At 40.8% G+C, this 19,352-nt stretch overlaps 1 protein-coding gene across 2 annotated transcripts in view; it reads left to right on the top strand.

Annotated features, from left to right (window-relative positions):
* Positions 1 to 8,151: 8,151 nt before the first annotated feature.
* The window catches only part of PPM1A (protein phosphatase, Mg2+/Mn2+ dependent 1A), a 30,625-nt gene continuing 19,424 nt past the window's right edge, over positions 8,152 to 19,352 (top strand). The window contains exon 1 of one of the 2 annotated variants that reach the window (XM_062495752.1): positions 8,152 to 9,115. The gene's annotated coding sequence lies outside the window, so the exon portion shown is untranslated. The remainder of the gene's footprint in view (positions 9,116 to 19,352) is intronic. The other variant, XM_062495751.1, reaches the window with a different exon arrangement.

Here is a 19,352-nt window from a genome sequence, read left to right as displayed (position 1 = left end):
TTGTCTAACGTGGGTTCAGCTCAGGTCAACTGCTGCTTTTGTGTTGAAACACTGTCTATAATAATTGAAATTTATATAGTAGAAGGCAATCCTGTGACCTCTGTAGAGTGAGCTAATGGTTCCAATACTGTTTTCAGCAGATTGCTGAGAATTAACATGGCAATGCTTTCCCTTTTTCACCTCATCATTTTTCCTTCTAAGACAAGCTTATTCCCTCTTCCTTATCTTGTCTCTTACAAGGGATCCTATTATTTATCGTCAACATGAAACAGAGTAAAACAATGAAAGGGAATAATTACAACACAACAAATGTCAAGTACTAGCCAATTATTTTGATCATTCCTATAAAGGTTAAAACATGAAAAAAACCCAAATCCCATGAGTTTATAAAAACATGATGAATGCCTTTACACACACAAAGAGAATGGAAACACAGATTTATCTTAATAAATATGAGAGTCATATATTACAAAGAAAGCAAGCAAACAAGGAAACAAACATGTTTCAAATCCTTAAAAGAAATCACATTCACAGTCCCTCAAGAAGTAGCTGTCTTAATCCCTTGGATTAATTGAAATTTCCTGAGAAGGAAGGATACCTTTCTGGTGAGGGTGGAGACTTGGATTATCTCCAGGTAGCATCTATGTTTTGAGTAATCCTCTGATATGAGGCTGCACCACGTTACTTGCACTTAAATGTTCTCTAAAGGAATCTATGCTAATGTGACCTGCAATACAAGATTTTCCTTTCCTGATACTTCCTTCTACACAGACTCTGGGCTTGAACTGCACAAGCACCTTCTTTTCACAATGGCCCCTGCTGTTTTGTTAATATTTTGTCCTTCACCAGCCCCAACGAAACAGAGCACTGTCATTGCAGGGTGAGGGTTGTCATAAAACGCTAAAAATCCAAATTGCTGCTTGTTTTGCCTTCCAAAGAAAGCCAACACATGGAACTTGTGATCTCATATCCATTTTTACCATGTCCCTTATGCCAGAAAACATGAAACAATGTCTTTACTTCTTAGTCATACCCCACCAGCACCTATGTAATGGAACTAAATTTAAACTTTGGTTATCCTGTCAAATAAAAAAAAGACATAAGTGGCAAAAATCCGGCTCCAGGCCAGGATTATCCTGTAATTCTGGGACTCTCCAGAATGCTTGGTACTGTGGAAAACTTATTTTGCAAAATACTGAGTAACGTTTAGATTTAAAATATCTCTGTGCCTTGGTTATTTGATTCTGAAATGTTGCTTTTAGCTTAATTTAACTGTATAATTGACACACACAAAAAAATCACGTGCTCAGCTCTGTCCCAGCTAACATCTTGTTAAAAGAGACAATTGATTAAACACATTTATGTGAACGAATGTAACAAAGCTTAAGTTGTGTGTGGCTGTACCAAGATGACTACATGTGACTACTGAAAAAAGAAAAGGTAAGACAAAAGGGGAAAAAAAAGTGACTTTACAGAACGTAAATCTTACCCTCTCATCCAAACTAATCTCCCTCACATCTGGAAATTCCAGTCTTTATCAAATTTCAGAGTCTCTTGCCTGGATGTTAATAATTATAAACCCCTTAAGAGCATCACAAGACTCTTGATGACTCAGGATGAAGTATTCTTACGCATCGTCAGTCTCTCCTGTCATTTCAGCTGTGATTGCTAGGCTAATTCTTAGGTTAAACAACCGGCTATTGTGGGCAGGCCCATTACAACTGGCTGGGCAGGAGCGGTTTTTACAGCGCGCTAATGACTGGGGGATTGATCCTGCCACACTGAGGTCAGTGGCAGCTTTGTCACCTCCTCCAGTGAGGACACGGTGAGGTCTCCCTGCGAGGACCAAGAGCAAATAAAACCAGCAACTTCCACGTGCTCTCACATCTTGAAAAGAGAAGCGTTGGAATTTTGAAAACTGGGAGTTTTGAATTTTTTGTGTTGTTTGGTACTGATTTTCAAAAAAAAAAAAAATTTGACTTGAGGCGTTAAAGAAAGTTTCTAAAATTAAATTATAAAATTAAAATTACTAGTATTAATAATTACTAGTATTAATTTAATAAAAGTGTGTAATATTACACGGCAAAAAGTTTGGAATTTGGGGATTTAGAATATAATAGTAAAAAAAGGGCAAAATAAAAGTTTTAAAGTAAAAGATGGGGGTTTTTTTGTTCTTCTTAGGTTTAAGTAGTACTTTTTAATTAAATAAAAATGTTATATTACAAATCACAACTGTTTAATTATTAAGTTAAAATTAAAAAGAATTTAAGTGTTAGTTTTTAATTAAACTGTTAAATTTTAAAAAAACTTTGTAAAAAGTAAAATAAATCATTATTTTTCCATTTTAGTTTGTTAAATAAAAATACTGTAAAACTTACTGTAACTTAGATAAAAATTAATAAACAACTGAGTCTGAACATGAAATTCTGTCTCTTGTGCTTTTAATCTGACTTAATTTTATCGGACTCTGACTAAAAAGAAGATAAAAAGTAATAGAGAAGAGAGTCTAATGAATAGAGTAGGCAAAAGCCTGGCTGATAAAATATTCTGGGTGTCCTCCACTTCACAGCTTGTCTTGTAGCAAAAGCAGATCTTGTCCAGAAATCGAATACCAAGACACAGGCATTTCTTGGTGTCCAGTGATGAAGATTAAACAAAGTTTACCCCTCCATGCTGGAAAGAACCATGGAAGGTATCCCTGTGGGAGTCCAGGTGTGTATTAATCTGGCCCAGCCTTTTAAATACTTCAAATCAATGAATGTCATCTCCTAATGTGGCTGTAAGCTGATTGATGGTTTCTGTGCTGCAGAGAAGCACAGATGGTCCCAAAGAGACCAGATGCATTGCACTGCTGAGAAACTGGTGGAGAGCTCAGGGACAGGGGCCAAAATGAATTGGCACAGCCAGGCAAGCCATGCCAGCGCTCCTTCAGACTCAAACATGGTTATTCTGTCCCTTTTTCCACGGCGAGTACAGGACACACACGCTTTCCAGCAAGACTTTTCCAATTCAACTACAGAGGCAGCAGAGATTCTAAAGGGAGGGAGGAAAAATCACTGTTTAAATGTTTTTTCTACTTTCCCTCCATTTTTCGTTTTCTTTAAAATTCCTGTAGACCATATTGACATTCTTTTTTAATTTCCCCATGTCACAGGAAAAGCAAATTTTCCTAGCCATTGGGTCTTCAGTAACATCAGCTACAGATAAAAGGAGACATTTGAAATGCAGGTGCTTTGCAGATGAGCTCTGAAAACCTCAATAAACTGCAGTTCTCTTCCTGAACTGCCTAGATTTTTTTCATCTTTGGGCTTTTGAAGAAATTGGGAGATGCTGTGCTTCTCCCATATTTCATATACAAAAAATAAAAATGGAGAGATGGCCCCTCCCCAACATTTTAGAATAACAATTTATACTAAAAGTAACATTAATGGTAAATATATTACCTTTATTCTCCTTTTAATATTTTATTATTTTATAATACATATTTTATATGCTTGCATTTTATATGCTCTATTTTGTATTATGCTTATATTTATTACACTTTGAATTTTTATTATGCTTATTTTTACAAGCTTTGTATTTTTATTATGTTTCTATCTTGAATATGTTTTATATTAGTTTTCAGCATAAAAGGATTTTGCTTCTGATGCTATTTTGGTCTTTACTGTACCTTGCTTTTGCTGATTTTCTTGAATTATAGGTTACTTCCATCAGCAAGAAAAATAAAACTCATGACTGAGCATCACTTTGCTTTTTCTTACAGCTAAAATAAGAAAACCACATTGTGATACCCTAAAGATTTTGGACCTAATTTTGTAGTTTGAAAATTATCAGCACTTGGTTTTTAAATTAGGTCATAACTGTTGTTCTTTAAAGCAATCAGCAGAGCATAGATCTGGTCTCAGAGGCAACAAAGTATGGCAGGTTGGGAAGCACTTTTCAAGAGTCCAGCAGAAAGGGAATTAAATCAAAAGCACTGCATTTCAAGAATGCAGGATGTTTGCGTGTGATGACCAAAAATCTTTGTGACATCTTTCAGATAAATTCAGTTCAGATGCAGGATACACCCTAGGTGTGTGCTTTTGCTGATTTAAAGCTCATGGGATTATTAATCATCGCTACATTTACCGGCATTTTGTGGAGTTCCCAATGGCACAGCTGCCTGAGCAGATCCCTACAGGTGTCATCCCAGCAGGGTGCTGCAGGAATAGCACCAGGAAGATGGAAAGCCTGCAGGGTAATCATCCATCTGGCTTTGGGATTCCAAAAATAGGTGCAGCCCCCAGAAGAAGGGATGGGGCAGAGCATCAGTACTTCCCGAGCCAAACATGAGGTTATGGCAACATGCCACTCTTACAGATCACATGTATCATTAATATGAAAATTTCTGTAGATAACCTCTAAGCATCTCGAAAGGTCAAAAGAAATTAATTTTAGCTATCTAAAAATTAAGGATCTAGTCTAAGTAGTCATCCCAGCTTCTTCTGAATTCACGGAAACTACAGAAGGGAAAAAAGTCACCTTCAAACAACTCACCCAACCTGCTCCAGACACCGGTGAAAACATGACAGTAATAATCACCTGTCTCCTTCCACCAAACCAAGGTAGTCTGGACAGCAGCTTGATTATACATCTAATATTTAGATGAGTATTACCAGGTGATACAAATCCTTTTCCAAACAAAACAAAACCCAAAACTTTTTAGGCTGCAGAGTAGCTTGAAATGTATTATTTCCCACCTACATCAGATATTCATGGCAGACCGTAAAAGAGGAGGAACAAGGACAGGAAGTAAGGGAAGCTGAAACTAAGGTTTCAGATAAGAGAAGTTCAGTTTTATTCTCTGAGAAGAAATCTAAATGGTGCAATACAACAGTTCACAGTTACAACAGGGATCCTCCACCTCTACTCTGTCCTAGTTAGGCCACATGTGGAGCCTTGTGCTCAATTCTGGTCTCCTCAGTTCAAGAAAGACAAAGAGCTACTGGAGAGGGTCCAGTGGAGGCCACAGAGATGATCAGGAGTCTGGAACATCCCTCTTATGGGGAGAGATGAGGGATCTAAGCCTGTTCACTCCATAGGAGACTAAAAGAGGATCTCATCAATGCATACAAATATCTCAAAGGTGGATGCCATGAGGATGGTACCAGATTCTTTTTGGTGGTGCCCAGAGACAGGATGAAGAGAAGAGATGAACTAAAACACAAAGTTCACCACCACACGAGGAAGAGCTTCTTACATGGACAGTGGCAGAGCACTGGAACAGGCTGCCCAGGAAGGTTGTGGAGTCTCCCTCTCTGGAGACATTCCCGACCCACCTGGATGCATCCCTGTGTCACGGCTTCAGGTGACCCTGCCTTGGCAAGGGCTTGGACTGGGTGATCTCCAGAGGTTCTTTCCAACCCAGCTGTTCCATGATTCTCTTGATCCTGTGATTCTGTGATCTTGGTACTAAAAGTCCCTTGTTTGAGGAAAACACAGATAAAACTCCAATACTTCATGATATACTTTATAATAAAAGAAGTTTAAGCACTGGTATTAAACCAAGAAAGAGTTAAAAGGGGTGTTGGGCAATACAGCAGGCAGAGATTACAGCAGGCTCCTACAGAATATGGCCATTGCTATGGAAGTTGATTCCAAAGTGCAGTTAAATTGCCATGTGATCCCAGCAGCAACTGCGGTCCCATTTTCTCTCTTTATGGGAAATGATGTCATTGGGAACAGCTTCGTGGAGCTAAGTGTGGAATTTTCTAAATTGAGTTTTAATGAATAGACTGGGCAAAGTCATCCTCCTGCCTGCAATAACTGAGTGTGCATTGGTGACAAAAGGCTGTTTATTTAGATACACAGGTTTTAAATTTTTTATTTATAAATACTCTTGGCAATTACCATCCATCTAAAGACTTTCAAAAAAGCTGTAGCAGGAAACAGAATTAAAATAGTCCAAAATAATATTTTCTAAAAATAGGCTGGGGAGCAGCACATCATTTTAAATATTACTATAATGCTAAAAGAATTTTCTTGTTCCAAACAGTGAAATATGATCCTTCTCAATAACTCATAAATGATTTATGATACAGAGTTCAGTTTCACCATGGTTCTTGTTACTGTGGTGCTAATGAGTGTGGTGACTACAAGTCCCAACCATCTATATCACAGCTTGATGTACAGCAAAAGAGAAAATAAAGAGTTGTGCACTGGGAGACGTAGTTTCATTAACTACAAATACACTTAGTAGAGGGATATGATATACATAGCTGTTTTATCCTAATTAAAAGTGATGCTTGAATTTCTTGTAAACATTTAGTACCACTGTCAGTGCAACAGGCCAAGCAAATCTAGGGAACTAAATAAAAGTTATGTTTTAAGAAAATATTGTAGTAATTCGACTTAATCCAATTTTCCCTGAAAAATGTATAAATAGTAAATGAGAGCAGCAAACTCACTGCTGTCATTGCACACCAAAAAGATACAGGGCCATGTTTTCATTCAGTTTTATTTAAAAAAAAAAAAACAACAAAACACTCAAAATACAGATGTAGGTGACATGGAACCTAAATGAAATCCATGACTGTATATAATTTGAAGTGCTAGGAGAGCTTTATTGAAGTGGGAAAAGGTGTGGGGGGGTCGGAAATCAAATTTATTTTTAAATGGAGAGGGTAAAGAAACATGGCACATGCCTGCAGGAACATTTCTGTGTAATCTTGGGAAAGGTAGGGTTAGGGCTTGCATTTAAATCTAAAGGTCTGTCTCCACCAACAAGTTTTACTGTATTTAACTACAAAGGCCCGAAATTTCTAAACTAAAGGCCCTTAATAGTTACCAGAACATTGGACACCACTGAGCAGTGCTCGCTATTGTGATAAGGATCACGATCAGGGTGAATACAGGGAGATCAGGTCCAAACATTCCCTCCAGCCACAGGCAGCAATGGGAAATGGAGATTCTGCAATTGTACAGAAACACAGTCATTTCACCTATCACAGGAAAGCCATACAGTGATGAGGATTTGCTGTATTTTTCACAGCTCTTTTAGTTCTCTCCCGCAGGGTTTTGCTGTAAATAAATCGCCCTCAGTCACTGATGAACTGCACTAATGGTTGTCGACTGTGGGAACATAACCTGCAATTGGAGGCCTCTCTGAACATGCAGTTTAGGGAAGGCTTTGGTTTGGAAAGGACCTTAAAGACCATCCAGTTCCAACTTCCTGCCATGAGCAGGGACACCTTCCACTGTACCAGGCTCCTTCAAGCCCCGTCCAACCTGGCCTGGGACACTTCCAGGGATGGGGCAGCCACAGCTTCTCTGGGTAACCTGTGCCAGGGCCTTAGCACCTTCACAGCAAAGAATTTCTTCATCATTTCCAATCTAAAACTACTCTCAGTTTAAGCCCATTAACATATGGCTGTTTGCTGTGATTATTGTTAAAGATGGAAACTATCTAGACAACCTTGCCAAGCACCCACTTCACCTTTCCCAGACCACAGCATCTGTAGTCAATTCCTTCTTCACATCCTCAGAGCCACCGTGCATTCCTAATCCTCCCCTTGAAGCCCTCCTGCTGGCACCCACTCCACTTCAGAAATCCCCAGCCATGAGGTTTAACCCTGGCTTGCTGGAATAAGCCATTCCTCCCAGAATCACCCCTCTCCCATTGCAGCCTCCTTGAGCATCCTCCTCCCTTCCTTGAGACAAAAAGAGAGGTTTGCCTAAAAGCTTCTGCTCTCAACTCGTTCCCCACAGACTGGTGGGAGTGTCGCTTCGTGAACACACTCCCGTGTCTTTTGTCCACAGGCCAGCCTTCATCAAAGGGGGCTGAAACCCGTGGGATTATTAAACCCATTATGCGTTCATTACTGGTAATCCGCTGCTGATTTTGCCAGCGGTTGTGCTTCCAGCCTGGAGATCCTGCGGAGCTCCGATTCAGGGGAAGACACAGTCACAGACTGTGCCAGGGGACGTTCGGGTTGCACATCAGGAGGAATTTCTTCATGTAAAAAGGGTGATTACACATGGGAACGGGCTGCCCAGGGAGGTGATGGAGTCACCGTCCCTGGAGGTCTTTAGGGAATGACCGGACATGGCACTCAGTGCCATGGTCAGGTTGACACGGCTCTCTTGGGTCATAGGTTGGACTCGATGGTCCCAGAGACCTTTTCCAACCTAAATGATTCTGTGATTCAGGGAGACGAGGCTGATCCCGCCAGCGCCTCGGGACCCACTGTGCGCTCCATCGTCCTCAGGTGGGCCGAGCTGCTGTCGCCATCGCACGGGGACCGGGATCCGGATTGGAACGGGAACAGCACCGGGATGTGGATTTGGATCGCGATTTGGCTCGAGGTCGGTTCGGATCGGGATGGGGAACACCCGCCCCCAGCCCTCGCGCCAGCCTCTCCCCCTCAGGGGCAGGGGCGGGGCCGATGACGTCAGCGCCCCGCGCGGCGCGGCGCGGGACCCGGGGCGGAGGGTGATGTAATACCCGTAACGGCCCCGCTCCGTCCGACATCCGGGTACCCTGCCGGGGTGCTGCTTTTTTTTTTTTTTCCGCCTTTTTTTTTTTAACCTTTTTTTTTTTTAATCTGAAAAGCTCAACTTGTCCCCTTTTTCTTAGGGCGTTTTAATTATTCGATTTATTTTTTCTATTTTTTTTTTTTTTAACGGGGGAAGGGAGACGGCGAGGAGGGAAAGGGCGCGGGGGCGCGCGCGCGCGCTCCCGCCTCCCCTCCCCTCCCCTGCGGCCTGTGCGCCTGCGCAGAGGGGCGGCGGCAGCGCAGTGCGAGTGTGTCCGTGTGTCCGCCCGTCCGTCCGTCCGCGGCCGGCGCTCCGCGCTGCGCTGCGCGGGTGGGCGCGGAGCAGCTCGGGCGGGGGACGGGGACGGGGGGAGGGGGGCGGCGGCGGCGGGGGCGAGATGAGCGCTGGGCTCCCCCTGGGCACAGAGCCGCCCTGTGAATGAGCTGAGGCGAGGCCGCCAGCCGGGTGCCCCCCTCCTTCTCCTCCTCCTCCTCCTCCTCCTCCTCCTCCTCCTCGTCCCCCCTCCTTCCCCTTCTCCCCCGCGCACCGCCGGGAGCGCGGCCCTGCCCGCACAGCCGGCTCCGACGCCGCGGCCGGGGGGGTAAGTGGCGCTGCGCAGTGCGGGGCCGGGGCGGGGTGAGGGGGCGGCGGGGCCGGGGCGCTGCGGGGCCCCGGGGCCTGTAAACAACCGGGGGCGGCGGCGGAGCTCGGCGCCATCCCCGGCGGCACAGCTGGGAGCGGGTCGGGCGGCCGGAGGCAGGGAGGGAGATGGATGGGGAAGGGGGGAGCGATCCCGCTGGGATGCCGCTGCCCGGAGCCCCCTGCATTGCAGGCGCCTGCTGAAGGGTGGGGGTTGTCCCCGCAGCCCCCCGGGCACGGCGGGAGGAGGGTGAGCAGCGGGGTCTGGGCCTGGCTCAGGTAGGAGCAGCAGCTTTCCCTTTCTCCCTGCCCCCTCCTTTCCTCGCCCAGAGTTCATTTAATAAAGGCTATAAACAGCCTTCTCTCCCATCGCCACCCAAACGCTCGGGGCACGGCACTGACTGGGGAAAAAAAAAAATAAATAGCACGCATCTATTTATAAAGCACCCCACCCTGCCGAGGGTCGGAGCATCAAGCGCTCCCCAAATAGTGACATTGTGATGCAGCGGGCGGCTTTTTCTCGCCGACGCCTTTCGGGCGTTTAAAGTTTGTAAGAGATTTCGGTGCCTTTGAAAACAATGTCGTGAGCAAAGGTTGCGCTGTCACAGAGTGCGTGGCAAAAGTCCGTGGAAGAAAATGCTGTCCTCAGTGAGAAAGTTGTGCGGTAATTGGGCTTGGGTGTGAAATGCCAGAGGTTCCGAGCATAGTCTAACCTTTTTGTTACATCAGATTGTATTCTAGTAGCTGTGATACAACGTTGAGACAGGCTGGAGGTCGACAGTTTCAGGAGAATTTATTTTGCAGACATCTGTTCAGATATGTTTTTGTATTTATTTGGTACGATTGAATTATTTCTTAGTGTTGCCATGTGGATGGCAAAATTTTGTGGCTACAGAGCTAATGTTTAAGTTTATAGTAGCACTTGGGAAGAACTAAATTTTTTTGAGCTGTACCTTCTGTCAAATGGCAAAGTGCTGGGCATTGGGCTTGCCTCTGTAGTAACCTTAAGGTTTAAAGTCCTTAAGGTATTTAATCCAAAGGAAAATTTATTTATTTTTTTTTAAGCAGAAGACAGTTTTAGATCACAAGAGCAGTAGCTGGAAAGAAGGTAGGTGATATGTTTTCCTTAGATTGTGATATTTAACATCAGATTAAACAGAATAAATTTATAAAGTATAAGTTCTAACTCTTGTGATTCTAGCAAATGAATTTCCAAATATGAGCCCTTATAGCACTTTCCTGAGCTGTTTCAGTGATTAGGTGGCTGAAGCAGGTTTTGTGATGTACTGGTGGAATTAAGGCTGGATGGCTACTGTTTCTTAGGACCCTGAGAGAGTTGCCAAATGATCAAGAATTGTGCAATTTCTAGCTACGTTTCTTTTCCGATGGCTTTGTATCTGTTGCTATTCATAGTTTCTTCTATGAATAACATCAGAGAAAACGTGGGCCAGGGAAGTTTTGCACTCTACCTATCCAGTCACAATGGTGTTCAAAGGGAAGGTGTTAAAGGACAGCAGCTTGGATTGGTGCATCAGCATTAGCTGCTCCTGAAGTTTTCACTCTCAGGCCTTTCTGGGTCTCCCTTTTATATATGAGACTGGCTAAAAGCCAGTCATTAATGTTTTCCTCACAGAGGTTTCTGTTCAAATCCTCGGATAAACGTGGAGAGAGTTTGTCTGTCCTCTCACGTTCTCCTGGTATAGCTGTGTTTTTCTCATAGGCAGGGCCTAGCTCTGGTTTACAGGTTTAGTCCTCTGCTTGGTGTTTGTCAGGTAAATCTCTTCCCTGAAGGTACCGTAGAAAACTATACCTGTTTTCCAAGTATTTCCTTAACTGTGTATAGGTATGCTTGGGATACTTTTGTTGAAAGCAAGGAGAGATGGAAATGCCAAATGACTGGCGAAGCTTGCAGGTCCAAACAAGCAGAACTCAGAGCAATTTGAATTAAAGCAGAATACTAAAAAGTTGTTGGTTTGGTTTCTCTTTTTTTTTTTTGTTGTTTCTTTTTTGTTGTTGTTGGTTTTTTTTTCTGTAAAATCAAGCTGTTTGTTTCTTATCTGGAGTGCAGCTTATACAGTGGAGTTGAGTCATTCTTGCTGAGATAGCATTTTGAGAACTGTCGTTAAAATGCTTAGATATTTAACTCTGGCACAGTATAATTTGCAAACTTATGTAACTGATATGTTTTTGAATGCAGCTGTCAATAAGAGATCTTATTGCACTTTTTGTTTTTAGTGGAACTAGGGAACATAAAGCAGCTGATTTTACTAGATGACCTAACTATAAATAATTGAAGAATAGCATATTTCTTGCTAAAATGCTGGCATTGCTATTGGCTTACTTTTACATGTTCAGGTCTGTTCTGATGTACAAAATACTTACGTAATAGGCTAAGCAGAACAGCATTGTAATTAAGTAATGGAATGATGCAGGTTGTGCTAATAAATAAACAAGTTTTAGAATAGGAAGTACTGTAAAATAACCGTTTTCATTTTGCCTCTGCAAACTAGAGGCTTTTTAAAGACTTGAATAGTACTAGTGTTTGAAGTCAAGACAACAGTGGTTTACTGTAGTTAAACCTGAGGCAAACTGCATTTATTCTTACTATAGCATGTGGTCCTTTGTAATTTTTGCTTCTCTTTTCTCATAAATCATACTTGACTTTTAGTTTATTTTTTTTAATTAAAAAAATTGCTGTATCATCTATTTCTTTCTAAATGATGCAACTTGTAGTCTCATTTGTTCTTTTGGAAATTAATCTCTTTATGGATAATACTTGGTTGCTGAACTCTTAGTGATCTCTGTAGTTCTAATCACATGATCCAAATTTCAGTTTAGAATACTAGGATAAGAAATAAACTTCTGTAACATTTACACATGCTTAACTACAATCCTCTTCATTGAAGGAATGGCAAATGCAAAGTATCAAGTCTGTGTATACAATATCTAATCTCTGAAAAAATGACAGCGTTCTTAGGATATTTAGAAGATCCAGGGAATGTGCATAAATGTACATTTTATGGCATTTTACATACATTCCATTCACCAGAGCTAAAAAAATATTTTTAGAGGAGGATTCATATATTTGTGCCATGATGTGGTGCACATCACAGTAACCAGCGGAGATAACGTTTTCTGTTTGTAGCTTCTTTATGTTGCTGTCTGCAAAGAAACAATTTAGCATTTATTAAGATTTAATATTTCTAGAGTAAATCACTTGCCTCTTAAGACTGGGAAGAATGTGAAGACCAAGGGAATTGTAATCAGGGCAGGAGGAGAAAGCAAGTGTGATACCATGGGAGTGAATAGGCTGATCTTTGTTCCTGGGTAGAGGCAGTAACCACTGGGTGTTACTGGTGTTAAACCACTGCTACAAGGTCTGCTTTTTTGTATTTGTCTGCTAAACTCTGCTGTGTGTTAGACTACATACTGAGTTACAGATTTCTGTCAAGTTGCTATCTTTTTTTCTTATTTGTCTGTGTTTAAACACAAATACCAGTACAATTCACTAATGGATATTTCAGCTGCCTGTTGGAGTCTGCAGAATAGAGTGTGTTTATAAACACATGAAACAGTTGCTCAGACTTTTTTAACAGCTTTTCTCAAAAGGTGTTTATATGTGACTAAAACAATGGAATAAAAACTTATTTCACTGACAATTCCAATGAGCTACACTTCTACCATTTAGAGTGTAAACTTTATAGCAGTATATATCTGTGTGTATCAAAATAGCATCTAAGTGCTGCAAAGGAAAAAGCAAAACTGACTAATAACCATGTTTCAATATTGAAATGTAGAGAAGTGCAGTTTACAGAGAGAGGAAAAAGTACATTAGCCTCTTCATTGCTAACAGGTTAGTTCTCAAAACTAAGAATATTTTAGTAGATAACAAGGTCTCTAAAGTCTTCTGAGGTGGTCATTTACAAACCCAACAAACTCAAGTGCAACATGACTTGTGTTTTGATAGCTGCAGTTTAAATAAAGCGAAGCACTCCAGTGTGCTTATGGTGATATGCCACGTGCAGCTGAATTATGTGGGACTACTCAGATTTGTCATGTTGCTCTCATCTTCAATGCCTTGCTGGATTGTGACCTAGAGAATGAAATCTGCTTTCATGTTTGGGTCTCAGCTGTAACTTGAAGGATTTTCTGTATCTTATGTGTGCAATTCATTTTTACTGCCAGCTCTTCTTGTCATCTGCAATTTGAATGGTAGCCTGTATTCTTCTTGACCGTATATCATAGCTATTTGTCCATTAAGTTCTGTGGTATTTTTTCCTCAGAAATGCCCTACAGTGCAGTAGGCACGAGAACTGTGTAAACTGTGCCTGAGCTCTTTGTGTTTGGAAATGAGTTTAAGGAATTCTTCAGCTGTTAAGTGAAACCCAGCCTTTAGAAAGGAGCGCAGAATGTGGAAAAATATGAGTGGTTAAGCAGCTAGCATTAAATTGTAGGAAAATTGAATGAAGAAAGAATCAGTTGCTGTCAGTAAATAAGTTTCTAGTTCCCTCAGTCAATTACAGTAAGTATTTGGACAGACCCTTGTAAAAAATCAACTGCTGCTGCTCTCTGTAAAAAGCCATTCTGAGGCTGCAGAGCAGGGCCCTGTAAGCTTAGGAAGTGCTGGCATTAGCACTGCTTTGATTTTTGAAGAACAGGTGAATTCAACAATGTACTTATTAAGTGACCAGAATGTTTAGAGATGTCATGAACTCTGATTTGGAGTGAGAGGAGCACCTTTAGTGCCTGATTTATCATGGGCAAATCACTTCTTTGCTGGTAGTGATAGAAGTGAACTTGGCAATGAGTGTGCCCCTCAGGGGAAAGCCTTCTGTCCTGAAAGCTTCTGTCTGCATAGAAGGCTAAGAACAATAGGGTTGTTTTTTTTCACTGGTTTCCTTTTTTTATTTTTATGTAGTCTTAGGCGAAAAATCTTATTTTATTGCAGCAGTCATCCTCTGTCCTTGTTCTTTTAATGAGATGGGAACGCTGGGGACGTGAGGGCGAAATAGCTTCGTAAATAAAAGCTCTGTGTGTGTAAAAATGAGCAAACTCTTAACTTTTCCTAAGCTTTGAGGATTTGACTTCCAGGTCTTAATATGCTTCTGGCATAGTTTTGATGTCATTTCCCTGCAAGCAAAGCCAGGTTACAGCTGTAACTTCAGAACATTTCCTATTTTATTGCCATTTTATTCCTGTGTGTAGTCATCGGGTTTCAAGTCTCTCCTGTATGCTGCTTTTCCTGTATCCTCACCAGAATAGTGTTAATGTTACTGAGATTAGAACCACACAAATGTTTCCATGTAAAGTGAAAGGTCTGGGAAATTGCTTGTGTATTAATTCATAATATCGAGTGCTTGACTAAACAGGAAGTTTTGGGGCCTTCATGCGAACATCATCTAATTACTGGGCACATGCATGCTGGTTGTGTTTTCTCAAAATAGTTTATTTTACTCCCAAGCTCTACCTGTATAAACTTTATTTTCACTTTTCTGCAATATTGTTAAAATAAATTGCTCATAAGACAAACCATAAACAGTTGGCTGGTGCTTCTCGTTGAAGTTAGGAAGATCTGAGGTTTGAAAGTTTTAAATAATTAGTTTTTAAAAGGAGCAGTGACACTGGTGAGCAACTAGAAACAGAGGAGAAATTAAAGAGCAGGTAGAGGGATGATTCCATGTGTACAGTTTTCTTGAAATGTATAGGACTGTTATTAACTCTACAGTATTTTTAAGATGTTTGTGGTGAGATTATCAGTGCAACAATACAACAGAGGGATGGTGGGGTTTTGTAAGAATTTGTACACATTACCACAGGCAACCAACAATACCAGCTGTAAAAAATTTCAGTTTCCTGAACTGAGAGTGACTGAGAGTGTAATTTTTTTCCCCATATTTCAGGAATAGTAGAGTTAATACAGTTGCTCTTTTGTCAATTTTTAAATTATTGTTATTCGAGCCTCCCTTTGTTTTTGGAGTCTCAGCAGGACCTTTTTCCATGGAGCATCTTTTTCCTGGTTTATTTTAGCACTTAGCTAAAGCACTGACAGAGATAAATTGGCAGTAGCTTGACTTCACTCCTGTTGCATTTGAACAACCAGAGCAGTCATGGACAAAAGGCATTCTGAGGCTCTTTACCCAATATCTTCACTCTTTTGGGTAGGGCAGGATGGGCTAGGACTCCCCAGTTGTCTTAATTTTTCTGAATAGGTTTAGCTGAACTTGATAAAAAAAGTAAATGCTTTTTGTTTGGTTAGGTTTGGGTTTTTTGTTTGACACAGAAATGGCAGTGGAATTATTGAGCCTTCCTCTAAAGAAAACATTCCTCTGTGAATCTTTAACTTTGTTTTTGTGTCAGGTATTGTTTGGTAAAACTGACAGTGAATGAAGATATTGAGGTTTCAAGCTGTAAATAAGAGATTAAAAAAAATTAAAGAAACAGGGGGTTTTAGCTATTATTTGAATTACTTGATATGTTCAGATTTGTTAAATTCTTGCACTCTAAGTGGCTTGTACTCAAGCAGGAATTCTTAGTTAGGCCCACCATGTTTAGGAGTGGGGAAACTATCTGCTATGATGAGAAATGACAGTGGCAGAGCACTCGTGGTATTACAAATACTGGAAAAAATTGTAATTCAACTTTTATGACTTTCTGTAGCTCCATTCTTCTGGGTTGTCTCTTTCTGTTTCCTTTTCACCCATGTTTTCTTTGTGGTTAGACTGTTGCTGTGTGGAGTTCTGTTGAAATGGCTGTGTAGCACTGTGTCTTCCTTCTGTCATGAGCAGCTTGGTTGGAATCCTTAAATTGACTTGTTTGCCTTGCTCTTTCAAAAAATTTGAATCTTATTGCATCTCATTGATATATAAACTGAAGCAAGGCCTTTCTTTCTCCCAGATTCTGTCTACACAGACTGCAGCTTCCTTGGATCTTCCAGTTCTTTTTTTTTCTGTTGCTTCAATGGGACTCTGAATTTTGGCTGGAGCCTGCAAGAATTTTTGCACTGTTAACAAAGCAGTTGTCTTAAGCTTTTTGTCTAAAATGGGTGTCTTTTGTTTATATTCCAACACTTCTAAGTAAGAAATCTTTGGAAAATGAAGTATAACCAGAAAGGTGCTGAGCTCAGCACCAGCATGGGCATGTTTTGTGCTTATTAATGCTTTCAAGCAAAGACCTTGGTGTTTTCATTCTCATGCTGTTCAGACAGCAGCACATTAATTTATGCAGAGCTACCTCATTGATTTTCATAGTTCATGTTTGTGCCATTTTGGTTGTCTACATAGTTTTTCATAGTGATTGGGCTGCTCATACTTTGATGCTGCTGTGTTTTTTTTCTCTTATGCCTCCCCACTTCTAATTTGTGGTACAGATATTTAAAATGTCTGGACCAAGAAATACTCACTGAATCATGTTCTGAGGGTGCCAGTCATGTTAGCATCCCGATGAGTGACTGGCACTCGTGGATGCAAGTTGTTTCTCCTCTCAGAATCAATGTAATGATTTTTTCATCCCAAGTGGTCTTGGTGAATCTGGAAAGAACTTAGTTTCTTCTATAACTGACCAGACTGCAAAATTGAATCCATAAAGAGTTCTTGAAACTACGTCACCATTTTTTGAAACTTCTGAAGGAACAATTTATTTGAGTTGAATTATCTATTTCAATGTCCAAGGCTTCCTTTTGCAAAAATCAGATTGCACATGTCTCTGCTGGAGAGAGTTTAAACCTCAGCCAAAATACACTCATATTGAGAAGCTTCTCATTTAACCTTGGAACAGGTTTAGTTGTCTGCAGGAAAGGTAGGTAGGAGTAGAAAATAATGTTTTGAGAAGAAGCTGAAACATGTTGTTTGAGGAAGGGTGTTAGCTTAGAAATGGTTACCTTCTGTGTACCAGAAGGCTTTAATAATCCTCTCCTAAATCCTACCTGCCCTGCCATACACACCACGTGGGATAAAATATTTTGCTGCTTAGTACAGGGAAGTATGTGGAAAGGCTGTCAGCTCCTAGCAAGGAGAAGGGGTTTTAAGCAGAAATTATGTTTTAAAAAGCCAGCTCTCCAAACAGCTTAGCTCAGTGAAATGGCAGTGCCTGTGGATCAGCTATTAAGAGGTCAGAGCTCATTGGTGTTTGTATCAGAGGTGCAATGATTTACTATTTTCTGCTGTGCTGTGAAGTTGTAATAGCCATCACTGTTGCATATTAATTACTGGGAGAGAGGGAGGGTACCTTGGGGAAGTTTGGAACAGTTCATACTTTCCTTCATACACATGGAGCTACTAACTTGCTTCCTCTGTTTTGCTTTGTTGGATTTTTTTTTTTTTTTGTCTGCCACAAGCCGTACCTTCTTCATCTGTCCTAAACCAAAAGTCCTTAATATTACTGGAAATTTTCTTACCCATATGGGTAGTTCATGTTCTTCCTTTTGCAGTTGTCTTGCTGAAATATAACGCAGACTACAGTCGCATCCCCAAGAAACAAATGTTCTGGTGAGGAAATGGTGGGTTAGTCTGTGTTATGGAAATAGCCCCACTTCTGTCTTTCATTTCTTTTACTACTTTTTCATAAACAGTTCACGTCTCCTAGCTGGCCATGTGTCTGTGTCTGAAAGTACACATTCAGAAACATCAACTGTAATTTCTTGGTGTTTTATTGATGTTTCAAACCATGAGTGCCAGAACTCAGTCATATAGCCTCCAATAGTTTTTAAATAGTTTCATTGGCAAGAAGCTTTTTCATGACTTCATCCAGCCCATGACTGTGGTGTAATTATGTCTCCTCATCTGCGTGTTCTGTTTTATTTTAGTCATTCTTCCGATCCCTGGGATGTTCTCTGACATGTTGTTTGTTAAAATTAATTGATTTGGGGCATCCATTATGTACTGTCAGTTTTTCATTCAAGAGGCTGTAACTTCTGAAAATGTTTCCACGTTTGCACAATTACATGCTGTCTGCTACTACATCCAGCCTGCTTAAGGCAGAGGGAAAAGTACTGTGGATCAGGCTGGAGTTGAAGTGAACAAATGCCCTTTTTCTAGTTAGTAGCAGTCTGTATAATTTGGTGACTTGCTCTATGTCTTGTAGTTCAAGTAAAGGTTGTAATCTTTCTTTGTGGTCCTCATTACAACACATGGGGTGTAATGTCACTGAGAAAATTGTTCCAGGAAATTGGAGTGTGGGGGTATTTCTCAGCTTAGTTAGAGCAAGTGCCTGTGACTTCAGTGTGGTTCATGTAAGCAGCTTATTCTAGTGGAATGAATACAACTTGAGCATTGTTTAAAAAGGATTAATAATTTGCATATTGTTCAAGTGAGAATTTCAGATGGGGGTGGTTAGTTTTCTTGGACAAAATGATCAAATTTTTACTCAAATTCTTTGGAAAAATGAATTTGTATTTCTGTAGGGGTATGTGGAATTGCATTAACTGCCCTTTGTAAGCAATTTAGGGCTTATCTTCATTTGAACCTTCAGGCAAATGAACAGGCACATAGCAAAACAGTAAAATTTATTTTCCTGTGTAGCAGAAAGCATTACAGTTGTGCTGCCTGGATAGCACAATTTGAGGAACAGATGAAGGGGCAAAGAGATTTCATGCATTCCAGTGATGTATCTGTGGTTGTCCATGGTTGTCCATGGCCTGGTATACTAATTACCCTCCTTTTTCTTTGCCACTCTGTTCTCCAGTTGCATCTATTTTCAAAGAGTTTAGCTACTGACTCTTTGGCATGCTCCATTCATTATTTCAGTTTTGTTTCTAAAGCTGCAGTCCTTTGAATTTTGGCACTCCAGTGTTTTATCCAAGATCTTGTTATTTGTGCTGATTTTTCTAGTCTGTATACAGTATTCTTATTTTTCTGTCTGCGAACTGCAACTTGAGTTTTCTGTGCACTTGCTGGAGAAGCTGTCCTTCAGTTTGACCTCCACAAAATCAGTGTTTCAGAAATCGTGGTTAAAATGCACTTGTAGATGCTGAGATGCACCCCCTGCACATTAATTTTTGTTCATAGGGGTCCATTTTCACATCTAGCTTTGTTCAGACACCTCTCTGTTCTTCAGAGGCAAAATCAAGAAACTTTGGTTGAAGAAAGCTCTTCTTTTTATAGGATCTAAAACTATTGGAAGTCAGTAATGGTGATCCAAGAGTAATCTTAGATTAAAATTGAAGCTTGCTTGGCTGATGGCTGTGCATTTGTAGCACCAGATGA

This window comes from Cinclus cinclus, chromosome 6 (assembly GCF_963662255.1).
Source record: "Cinclus cinclus chromosome 6, bCinCin1.1, whole genome shotgun sequence".
Lineage (NCBI taxonomy): Eukaryota > Metazoa > Chordata > Aves > Passeriformes > Cinclidae > Cinclus > Cinclus cinclus.
This window is presented reverse-complemented; position numbering and strand designations above follow the sequence as displayed.